We start from the raw sequence: 12,379 nt of genomic DNA, 5'->3' as shown, positions 1-12,379 counted from the left end.
CTGTTCAATGTATTTTAGTGAATTGCCACATTCTTTATTAAGGATGGACTCAATATATAATTTTCAGAAGTAAGCATTTCTAACAGCAATACATCCATGCACACACCTATTGTTAATGATATCTACTGCTGATTCTATTCAAAATTGTGAGCAAAACTGAATTCTGTACAGTGTCGCCCTGGCTTCAAACTCAGAATTGCCTTTTGGCAAGCCAAGCTTTTATACCATGGAAACTGGATGGAGGAAGTTAAATTGTTCCATCTACCTAAGCCAGTCAGACTTTAGGGTAGGCATAGCTGCTGCTGCCCCAGCTATAGAAGAGCAGGAGCTACAATATACTCTCAGTTTTAATGGCTATGCTGCTTCCACCATGCTGTCTCAGGAGCAGGATTAATTCCTTTTTGAAGCAGGAGAGAGTTGGAACAGCTGCATTTGGAGCTGCAATGCTCTACTGCTCCAGCCCCATCATATCCCAGCAAGATGGCAATAGGCCCAGGGAAAGGAAACTGTTGGTGATGGCTGTGGAATGCAGTCAGTAAACCGGGCCATGCGGCAAGCAGTCATCTGCCATTATTATTCAGCAAGTCTTTTATTTTTGAACTTTCCCCCCTTCCTGTTTCATTCTGTTCTGCTTAGATTTATTTTTCTCTGATAATAACATAGTCACCTTGATTTCTTTACTGCTACTACAATTTCCATTTGTGTTTTTTTTTCTCTTTTATATAGCCATTGATTATCTTCAAATTATGCCTGTGATCAAAGCATAGATCAAAAAGGTGTTGGATTCAGTATCAATAAAATAAAGTAAAAATATTACCAAAACATTGCTATTCATTTAGAAGACCTAGGCAGGTTATACTAGAAGACTGCAGAGTATAATACAAGGCTTGTACTGCCTGCTGTTGAAATAAAGCTTTTTTTTTATCAAAGGATTTTCACCTTGCTGTGCAAAATGCTTCATTTTCATCCCAAACATTCAGTAGCTGATTGTTTCTCTGTATACATTATCTCTTTGTTCTCTTTCACATATAATAGTGCTGTGCCACATATATCCCATGGTATTTTAATCAACGTAGAAATGCAAAAATTACTAAATTTCTTCAGTCTTTTTTTTTTTTTTTTTTTTGCAGGGTCAGGCCTGGTTAGTACTTGGATGGGAGACCACCTTGGAATACCGGGTGCTGTAGGTTTATACCATAGTCTTTTGAGACTGAAGGTTGCCAACCAACCAACCATTTTTTTTTAGTTTTTTTAATTCAACCATGCATCTTTCTGTGAGTTTCCTTATGATGGAAACAGCTTTTCTGTAACTCTTCTTTTAAAAAATTCTTCCTTCATATCAACTTCTTTCATAAGGAATTTCTTGAATGATCAGATTCAATTTTTTTATACGTTGGAAAAATCATTATACTTTCATTCATGCTAATGCTTTATCAAACCGTTATAACCTATTTCACTTTGATCTCCACATCTTTCTTCTCTTGGCTGCTAGCCTAAGTATGTAAGGATAAAGGTATCCTAAATACATATACAAGCTAAAGGGCTAAAAAAAAGCTTTATAACAATGACAAATAAAAGGCATTTCTGGGTGGGGGGAGGGCAAAGAGGGTGGAACGGGGAGGGAGAGGCCCCGGAGGAAGGTGGGACCAGCACAGGCCTCATCTACTGAATACTATCCCCCCCTCAAAAGCCCAACAAGGGCCTTCTTGAGTCTGTGCCAGTGAAATTGCTGGTGCTGACTTGAGAAGCACCATTGAGCAGGCTGGGGTGTTACTTAAGGTTAGCTTTTTCAGTCCCACCTAACCACAGACTCCCCCACCTAAATGATTCCAGAATTCCAAAGCTCAGGTGTCTTTCAGAGCAATATTCTATAAATGGTAAGGAGCTACTGCTGGAATAGAAGATTGACTGACACACACACACACACACACACACACACACACACACACACACACACACACACACAATTCTGCAGTGTGTGTAGGTTCCTCTCTAGATACTCTCTCTTCCTCTCTCTAGATCTTCCTCTCTCTAGATAATTTTTTTCCCCTGCACCATTTTTGACTTGATCTCAGTTCAGTTTGATGGAACTTGAACCTATCCTACCAGCACAACCTTCTGCATGTCTATTCAAAAGTAAACCCTAGGTATATATGTAAAGGATTGCAGTAAAACAGCCCAGTCCTATCCCTCCCCCCGCCAATGCCAGTGGTTTCAAAAAGGCTACTGGAGCATCTGGGGGGGGCAGTCTCAGATGTCTGCTTTGGGTAAGGGAACAAATGTTCCTTTACTGGAGGTTAAGCCTCTGCAGTGCAGATGGGTCAACTTGAACCTGTACCTACAAAATCACTGGTGCAGGTCTGTGTAGACTTGGGTTGCAGGACTGTGTCCAGGAACAGGGTTAAGATTCGACAACCACTGCCACCGAACCTGCCCCCTCCAAGGACCCAATCCGTTCCTGCCACTGCCCCATTGTCTCCCTGTTCCAACGGCTGCTTTTGTGCCCTGCTCCCAGCCTGTCCTGCTTCCCACTCTGGCCTACCTTCTTTTGCAGGCCTGTGACAGTGCACCAGCATGCAAGACCACTCCGGTCTTTCTGCTGGGGGTCCGGCATGCACAAGTTCATATGCTATTGAAGTTGTTTTTATGACTGCTGTAAGACAGTTGCTGCCAGCAGGTGGCTGGCCTGGATAGGATTGGGTTGAAAATCTAATTAAGCAGATGGAGCAAAATGACCACCACTGGAATAGTATTTCAAAGTGATCCTAACTTGCGCTGGAAACAAGCAGGCCTATGGGCCTGCACTGCATCCAGTGCAAATTTGGGGCCAAAAGCAGCACAGACCAAAGTAAGGGGAAACTTTTCCCGTTACCCCGCATCGCACTGCAGCGGCCCCAATGGGCCTACTTGGATCTGTGCCACCTGATGAGGGGGTGCAGAAAGGAGTGGCCAGGAGCCACTCCGTGCTGCCTGGGAATAGGGCTAGGATCTGGCATAATTGCTGGATCCTGGCCTTGACTCCTGCTCCTCACCCACCTGACCCCCAGAAACGCCTCCCTCCTGCCTCCTCGCCACGCCCCCCCAGACCCCTGGTTCAGCAAAGCTTGGCCGACGCAACTCACCTTCTCGCTGGGGCTTCTTTTATTACATACTTTGCCTGGGTGGGATGCTACTTTGAGAAAAACCTATCCCTGCTTCCTTGGTCATCTGACTGTATATCCAGTTATTAGGTATCTGACGACTGTCGTTTCCAAGATAATTCTTTACAAGATCTGAAAATGATGCTGATACTTTGAGTCACTTTCTGATTGCACAGAGACTGTTTTTCTTAGGGCCCAATCCTATCCAACTTTCTAGTGCTGATAAGCTGTACCAACGTGGCACAATGGGGGGAAGGCAGTCATGCCTCCTCAACATAAGGGAATATTTGTTCCATTACCTTGGGGCTGCATCTGTGCTGGATAGGATGGGCCCTTATTCTAGTTATGCCTGTTAAACTCTCTAACTTTCCTTTTTGTGAAATTGACACTTGTGGTGAAATTGCTGTGAGGTTTGCTTAACAATCACTGGACTCTTCTGTTCACTGAGCATTTTATCAGGGATCATAAGGACTCTATTTGTGTGAGTGAGCAAGCAAGGGACTGAGTCAATATATTCTATAAAACAGATAATACTGAACTCAAATAGGAGACAGCAAGTAAGCAACAATCAATTTCAATCGCTGTTTGTTGTCACACCTGCTGATGGATTTGTGTCCTGTACCTCTCACTTTATCTGTTTTAAATTCAAGCATCAGTTTATATTCTTCAGAATACTAGAAATGCTTATAATCATTAGTAAATAATGAGTGTGTTGATCTAGAAAGAGTAAAATGATGGTTGCAGTAGAACCTCAGTGGTATAAATACTAAACACTATAGTCAGATTTGTTAATCAAATACCCATGACACTTACTCAAAATTACTATTTAGCTTGTCAGAGTAGTAGGCCTGATTCTCATATCACATTTAAGGTATTTTCTTTTTCAAAATTTCAATATTTCACCTGAATATGGCAAAAAAAAAGATGAAATTATCATGCATCAGTGGTGTCACTAGGATTCACGTCACCCAGTGCAGGAGGCCTGCACGTCACCCCATGCAGTGGGCAGGGCAACGCTCCAGTGGTGGGCGTGGTGATGTACCATCGCCCTGCCCCCACTGGTTTTTTGGCTGTACCTTTTGTTAGAACACAGATATTTCAATGTGGTTTGTTTCATTGCATTCTGCATGAAATTACGCATTGATTGATATATAACAGGATGGTATTATTCCTCCAAATTCTGATTTTAGTGATTTTGAAAATGTAGAGTCCCACACCCGTGTCAACTTACTAACACCTTATTGCAGCAGTTCTCAAACTTTTAGCACTGGGACCCACTTTTTAGAATGACAATCTGTCCAGGACCCATTGGAAGTCATGTCATGGCCAGAAGTGACATCATCAAGCAAATTAAAATAATTAAATCAAAATAAAAGAAATAATTAAATAAGGGCGAGCCAGTCCTGTTCCACCAAGTGAGTCTACTCTGAAGTAAGTCCTATTGTGGTCAATGGGGTTTAGTCTCAGGAAAGTGTGGGTAGGATTGCAGCATGTGAGCCCAATCCTATGCATGCCTACTCTGAAGTAAGTCCCATAGTGGTCAATGGAGCTTACTCTGTAGTCTACCTGCAGTAACAACCCCCCAAAAAGAATCAGTGAGATTTCCAACCCTCCCCAGTGCCCAGTTTAAAGTTCTTCTACTTCAAGCATATCAGAATAAAGATATTTATTTATTCTGATATGCTTGAAGTAGAAGAACTTTATTCTTCTACAAAAAAGATTCTTTATTGCTTTGCAAGTGCAAAATAGAAAACTTTCCCCTAACCAGTTGAAGCCTCTTTTTTAGTTCTTTTTGGTGGGGGGGGGGGAGGCTGCCTTCTGGAGCATTTGTTGCGCTCAAGTTCCATCGGATCAGGACCATTCTGGTGTCCTCACATTTCCCTTTGCCTGGCCTGACCACCAGCCAAGGCATGTCTGTCTCCTTGCAAGTAAACGTGACTGTGAGGCTGCTTTGCTTTCCAAAGGGCTCAATAGACTCAACTGGGAGGGAGGGACCTCCTTTTCCGGTGTTTTGGGGGGCTGCATTCATTGGATTAGGACCATTCTGACATCCTTGGAGTCCTCTCAGCCTGCCCTTTCCGAAGGACTAAGGCAAGTTCACCTACTTACAAGTAAATGCAGCCACGTGGCTTCATTTTGGGCTCAATAGACTCAGAGCTGGGAGGGATGGGACATCCTTCTCGGGTGTTTTGGGGGGGCTGCATTCATTGGATCAAGACCATTATGGTGTCATTGGATTCCTCTCAGCCTGCCCTTTCTGACAGACTATGGCAAGAACGTCTACTTGCGAGTAAACATGTGATACGGCTCACTTTCCATAGGGATCCATTCATTTTTTCTTTCCGGTTTTTTGGCCATAACTTTTGAAAGAAAGGAGCGATTTCAATTCTGTTTTTTTGCATTGCATTTCGCTGGGAATTTCACATCCAACAGTGTATGGCATGATGGGGTAACTCCTAATGCCGTGATTTTAGTGCATCATCCCCCAGGGCACGTCATCCCCCGGCGCGTCACCCGGTGCAGCCTGCACCCCCCTAGCGATACCACTGGGTAGCATTAGGGAAGAGTGCCCAGGAAGGAGGCAGGCTGACCCAAGGGAAGTAGAACCTAGTGTGCACTCATTCCTTCCTGCTGCCCACTTTACTGAATCAGCAGCTGAATGAAGCATAATGAGGCATAATGCCACTGGAGTTGTTGGAAAGGCACTTCTGGTTTTCACAAAAACTGGAACTGCCAGCCATAAAAACTAGAAGTTCCTCTGATGGCCCACTCATGGATTCCATTATCTGTGGGTTTCAGTATCCATGCGGTGGTGTGTGTGTCCAGGAATGTATCCCCTATGGAGGGCCAACCTATATGGAATATTTATTGCAGTCCCAATAGACGGAGGTTTGGTGTTTTCCAAACCAGCAGTTTTCTTTTTTCTTGCCAATCTCAAGTCAACTGGGTCTAAGATGAGTGACTGTATTTTGTTTACTTTCACAGTCACTCATCTTAGGCCCAGTTGACTTGAGCGTGGCAAACACACACACACACACACACACACACACACACACACACACACACACACACACACACACACACACAATACCCCAGAGAACAGTTTAGTTCAGTGGTTCTCAAACTCATAGGGAGTTTGAGTTCTGCAGTAAGTCCTGGAGGGGGGGAGAGCCTGCTGGGGGTGCAGGGCTCTCCAACATGAGGAAAATGCAAAACTAACTATTGCGACCCACTTCTGGTTTCATGATCGCAAACAGGAAGTGGGTCGTGATAATTAGTTTTGCATTTTCTGCATGTTGGGGAGCCCTGTGTAGGCTGGTGCAGGGTTCCCCGCAGCCCCCGGGAGGCTGCAGCAGGCTGTGGTAAGTCCAATCAAGTCCCTGCACCCCTTCAAAGCAATGTGATCCTGGTGATCATGTTGCTGCCTCCCCCCTCCCCCCCCTTAAGGGGGCAGAGGCCAGGGCTTTCTGGCTGGAGCATTACAACGCCCCAGTTTGAGAACCATTGGTTTAGTTTGTGAAGGTGATCCCGCTTAATAAATACATGCCTGATAGTGAGTGTGAGATTGAAGAATGACGCCTCTGTTCCCTCTGTTGATCTCAATTCCTGCCTGTCCCTTTTGTTAACCCTCTTGTAAGGTGAGAGGTAACTGTAGATCACTTCTGAATTTCTACAATCTCCTGTCTTCTAAAATGGCTATAAAGGAACACAAACATTTGGAAAGAAATTGGCAAATCTAAAAATACAATTCTGTGCAGCAAAGCTTTCCTGTTATGAATAAAAGGATTGTATTCCTGTTATGAATATGATTATGTTATATGTTATGATTCCTGTTATGAATAAAAGGTACAAGCCATGATGTGTATGCGCAACCTCCTGATTTTAGGAATGGGTTAAGTCAGAATGCCAGATGTAGGGGAGAGCACCAGGATGAGGTCTCTTGTTATCTGGTGTGCTCCCTGGGGCATTTGGTGGGCCGCTGTGAGATACAGGAAGCTGGACTAGATGGGCCTATGGCCTGATCCAGTGGGGCTGTTCTTATGTTCTTATGTTCTTATGTATATTTATACTAGATGAAACCATTAAAAACCATTATACTAGATGAAACCATTATAAAACCATTATAAAATAAATCCTGTTTGATTAGATTTATTGGAGAAAAGAGAGCATGCATCAAAAACATATCCAAATGTCACTATATTGACACCACTTCATCCCTAGAAGAGAAACAACTTTGTATAGGTTACAGTGCAATGGGGAAAAGCTCACAAAACAATGCTTGAAACTGAGGATATAAGACAATATTTTTGTCAGGTCGCTGCTGCTTTAATTGGCTGGTGCTGCCTTACATCTTTCTCAAGGAGTTGAACTTTTCAAGTAGAATGATGGCTAGTGACACCAGAATATAGTTTGCAGTTTGAATGATGATGAAATAAACTCCACAACACAAACTCCACAGTAAAATATCCTCATGGGCAGTACTAATGTGTGACCAGTTTTAACTAGAAAAAAAAACAGAATATACATCAGTTGACCACAATATATTGATTACACAATATATTGATTACATTGATTGACCACAATATAGTGATTACACAATATATTGATTACATTGATCTAAAAGGAATTAATAATAATTTACCTGAAGATTAGCAACTGCATAGTGGTTTGGTATCTTCATGTTTTTTTCTGTTTGAATCATAAAGTACAGGTGTACCATGGTATCCACAGGGTATCCGCAGATATGGGGGGTGCCTATCACCACAGCCGCTACCCTTGCATGCCCATTAACTTGTTTTATAGATATTATTATTATAATTAACAATATTTATATACCACTTTTCAACAAAGAATTCACAAAGCAGTTTACAAAGAAAATCAAATACCTAATGGCTCCCTGTCCCAAAAGATCTTGCAATTTAAAAGATGCAAAAGAACACCAGCAGACAGCCACTAGAAAAGACACTGCTGGGGTGAGGAGGGCCAGTTACTCTCCCCCTACTAAATAAAGAGGAGCACCCACTTGAAAAACTGCCTCTTAGCCAGTTAGCAGACTTAAGAAAGCAAAAATGTCTTGCTTAACAAGGTCCTTATAAGCTTCTGAGCTTATAGTGCCATTCAGTCTCCCAGGAGGCAGCCTGGATGCTTGGGGGGGGGGGGAACCCCCAAATCAAAAACAATTTGATTGAGCTGAACAGGATGTGGAAGTTACAAGGTGTGGAACAGGAACTGCTTCCTGTTCAGCTCAATCTACTTTTTTTTGTAAGCTTATAGCAACCTTGTAAAGCGAGACATTTTTGCTTTGCTAAGTCTGTAGAGCAAGTTTATCGGTCTTCCTTCACTGCAGCCTTGAATAATTGAAACTGCTGGTACAGGTTCTGTGGATATGGGGCCCCACCTGTAATGCCCTAATCCTACCCACCACCAGTTTCGCCAATACAGCAATACCTTTGAAGAGAATGCTGCATTCCCTGGTAAGGGGGGGGGGGGTTGTCAGGAGGCCTCCTTAAAGTAAGCCCCTTGTTGCCCTATTAGTCTACTCAGATTTGTGCCAGGTCTTTGCATTTGGGTCTTTGAGTTGTGGCAAGGCTGGGAAGATTGCATAGGATGTTGGTAAAACTTTTGCTGCTGATCAACCCTTGCCTACCCCAACATGCCTTCAGGTAGCCCTGGTCCCAGCCCTGATCCTCCTCCTCTCTATTGTGCTATTCCCCCCCCCCCTTGCCCACAATCTACTGTCTACACCAACTTATCAGTGCTGGGGGAGTCAGATAAGCTGCTGCTGCATGGCCAGCACTGCTTGCCATTTACAACAGTGGCCCCATAACAAGCAACAGCATGTTGCATTTTGTGACACCATAAACCGCTCTGTGCTGTAGGAGTTTTGGCAACACAAATTGGGAATAGGACTGGATAATAAGTTTATTACTTAAGGACACAATCCTAACCCCTTATGTCAGTGCTTTCCAGCACTGACATAAGGGCAATGCAGCTCTGAAGTAAGGGAACAAACATTTCCTTACTTTGAGGAGGCCTCCGTGAGTGACACCCCACTGCAGGATGCAGCACATATCCCACTGGAAAGCACTGACAAGGGGTTAGGTTTGTGCCCTCAGTAAGTTAAAGCAACTTCTTTAAGTCTGGTTATTGTTCTTTGCATGTAACTCACAGAAATACCTTAATTTAAGAGGAAGTAAGAGGGTGGTTCCTCTCAAGCATTAGGAGTAGGTTGAAGACCAGGAAACAGAGAATAGGTGTCAATGGGCAATCTTCACAATGGAGAGAGGTGAAAAGCAGTGTGCCCCAAGGATGTGTCCTGAGACTGGTGCTTTCTACTTGTTCTTAAATGTCTTGAAGACGGGATAAGCTGTGAGGTAGCCAATTTTGCGGATGACACTAAGCTTTTCCAGGTGGTGAAGACCAGAAGGGATTGTGAAGAGCTCCAGAAGGATTTCTCTAAACTGGGAGAATGGGCAGCAAAATGGCAGATGTGTTTCAGTATAAGCGAGTGTAAAGTAATGCCTGTTGGGGCAAAAAAAAATCAAACTTCATATATAGGTTAATGGGTTCTGAGCTGTCTGTGACAGATCAGGAGAGAGATCTTGGGGTGCTGGTAGACAGCCTGATGAAAGTGTTGACCCAATGTGCAGTGATGGTGAAGGAGGTTAATTTCATGCTTGGGATCATTAAAGAGATTGAGAATAAAATGGCCAATATTATAATGCCATTGTGCAAATCGATGGTAAGGGGACCTGGAATATAGCTTACAATTCCGGTTGCCACATCTCAGAAAGGATATAATGGAAATTGAAAAGGTGTAGAAGGGAGTGACCAAAATAATTACTGGGCTGGGGTAGCTCCCTTATGAGGAAAAGTTAGTGTTTGGGGCTCTTCAGTCTAGGAAAAAAAGCACCTGAGGGGGGACATGATTGAGGCATACAAAATTATGTAGGGGATGGATACAGTGGACAGAGGGATGTTCTTTTCCCCTCTCACACAACACCAGAACCAGGGGACATCCACTAAGTTTAGTGTTTGGAGAGTTAGGACAGACAAAAGAAAATATTTCTTTACCCAGAGTGTCATTAATCTGTGGAACCCCTTGCCACAGGATGTGGTGAAGGTATCTGGCCTAGAAGCCTTTAAAAGGGGATTGGACAGATTTCTGGAGGAAAAAATCATCACAGGTTACAAACCATGATGGATATTTGCAGCCTGCTGGTTTTAGAAATAGGCCACATCAGAATGCCAGGTGCAAGGGAGCGGCAACAGAATACAGGTATTTTGGTGTCCTGTGTGCTCCCAGAGCTATCTGGTGGGCCACTGTCAAATGCAGGAAACTGGACTAGATGGGCCTTTAGCCTGATCCATTGGGGCTGTTCTTACGTTTGTCAGTGCAGCTCTGTTTTCATTTCTGCCCCCGTTTGAATGCGTACTTAACCTCTTCCATCTTAAACTGTCATGAATTCAGCTCCCTTTTTTCTTACATCTTTTTGTCTCTTGAAAGAGCTCCCTTACTTTTTCTGTCACCTGCTCTTATAGTACAGTGGTGCCTCACAAGACGAAATTAATTCGTTCCGCAAGTCGTTTCGTATTGCGAAAATTTCGTCTTGCGAAGCGCGGTTTCCCATAGGAATGCATTGAAATTTAATTAATGCGTTCCTATGGGCAAAAAAAGTCAGAACAAAGTCAAATTTGGTTTACAAAGTGTTTATTAAGTGCTCTTTAAAGGCATACATACTGTACAGAGGATTTCAAAAATTTCAAGCACAAAACTTCAACTTTTTAATTTTAAAAATTCGTCTTGCGAAGCACGGCCATAGAAAAAATTCATCTTGCGAAGCACGGCATAGAAAAATTCGTCTTGCGACTCACCAGAAAAAAATCGCAAAAACGCTTTCGTCTTGCGAGTTTTTCGGTGTGCGAGGCATTTGTCTTGCGAGGCACCACTGTAGTCCCTTTTTCTTGCATATTAATATATCATCAGTTCATTGAGCTTTCTCCTTTCCAGACATGTGGTTTTTCTGCTCTCCCTCTGCATTTATGTTTCACTGAAGTTTATTCTGTCATATTCCCCGTTTCTGTTTTCCCCATTGCCATTTTTTTCTTTCTATAAGAACATAAGAACAGCCCCACTGAATCAGGCCATAGGCCCATCTAGTCCAGCTTCCTGTATCTCACAGCGGCCCACCAAATGCCCCAGGGAGCACACCAGATAACAAGAGACCTCATCCTGGTGCCCTCCCTTACATCTGGCATTCTGACATAGCCAATTTCTAAAATCTGGAGGTTGCACATTCACATCATGCCTTGTAACCCGTAATAGATTTTTCCTCCAGAAACTTGTCCAATCCCCTTTTAAAGGCGTCCAGGCCAGACGCCATCACCACATCCTGTGGCAAGGAGTTCCACAGACCAACCACATGCTGAGTAAAGAAATATTTTCTTTTGTCTGTTTTAACTCTCCCAATACTCAATTTTAGTAGATGTCCCCTGGTTCTGGTGTTATGTGAGAGTGTAAAGAGCATCTCTCTATCCACTCTTTCCTTCCCGTGCATAATTTTGTATGTCTCATACATGTTTCGTTTTCCTTCTCAATGTCATGAGACTATTGTTGGAACTTTCAGTTCACACAGGTGATTCTTTTGTAGCCACTTGGCCCCAAAAGAATTGAATGAAGTTCATGCAGCAGCTGTACTGAGAGGACTATACCCAGTTTGAATGGAGTTGTATCATATAGGATGTTTTCCTCCTCTTCAAAAAGATACTGTAGTCATAATGCAAAGAAGAGAATATGCTCATTACTGTATTTGCTATTCATCAGGGACAGATAGTCGACTTGGGTGACTTGACTTGGAGTCACACTTAAATCACTACGCTTGAAGACTTGCACTTGACATGAGTTGTGGCCATCACTGACTCGCACTTAACTCACAATTCATGGGCAGTGTCTCAAAAGTTGATTAAGGACTTAAAAAGACTTCAAGTCCCTATTTAGTTTGTGTGTGTGTTCTTACCTTTTTTTGCTTTGCTGCTTCCACGTTGTGCTGGGCAATCCAGAAGCAGGTATCCAGGATGGCAGCAGACATGGTGGGAGGAGGGTAGGTTCTAGGAGGTGGGGGCTGGGGGTAGCACAGTGAGGGGAGGAGGTAAGCTTAAGTTTTTTTGCTGTACAAAGCTGTGCTGGCTCCCGAGTGTTGCAAATGTGCCATAAGGCTAGGGAGTCAAATAGTTGGCGT

General features: G+C 43.4%; 1 protein-coding gene across 1 annotated transcript in view; it reads left to right on the top strand.

Moving 5' to 3' along the window:
* PTPRN2 (protein tyrosine phosphatase receptor type N2) overlaps nt 1-12,379 on the top strand; it is a 636,554-nt gene that overhangs the window by 71,607 nt on the left and 552,568 nt on the right. The window lies entirely within an intron of this gene.

Source organism: Tiliqua scincoides, chromosome 5 (assembly GCF_035046505.1).
Source record: "Tiliqua scincoides isolate rTilSci1 chromosome 5, rTilSci1.hap2, whole genome shotgun sequence".
NCBI classification, from domain to species: Eukaryota; Metazoa; Chordata; class Lepidosauria; order Squamata; family Scincidae; genus Tiliqua; species Tiliqua scincoides.
This window is presented reverse-complemented; position numbering and strand designations above follow the sequence as displayed.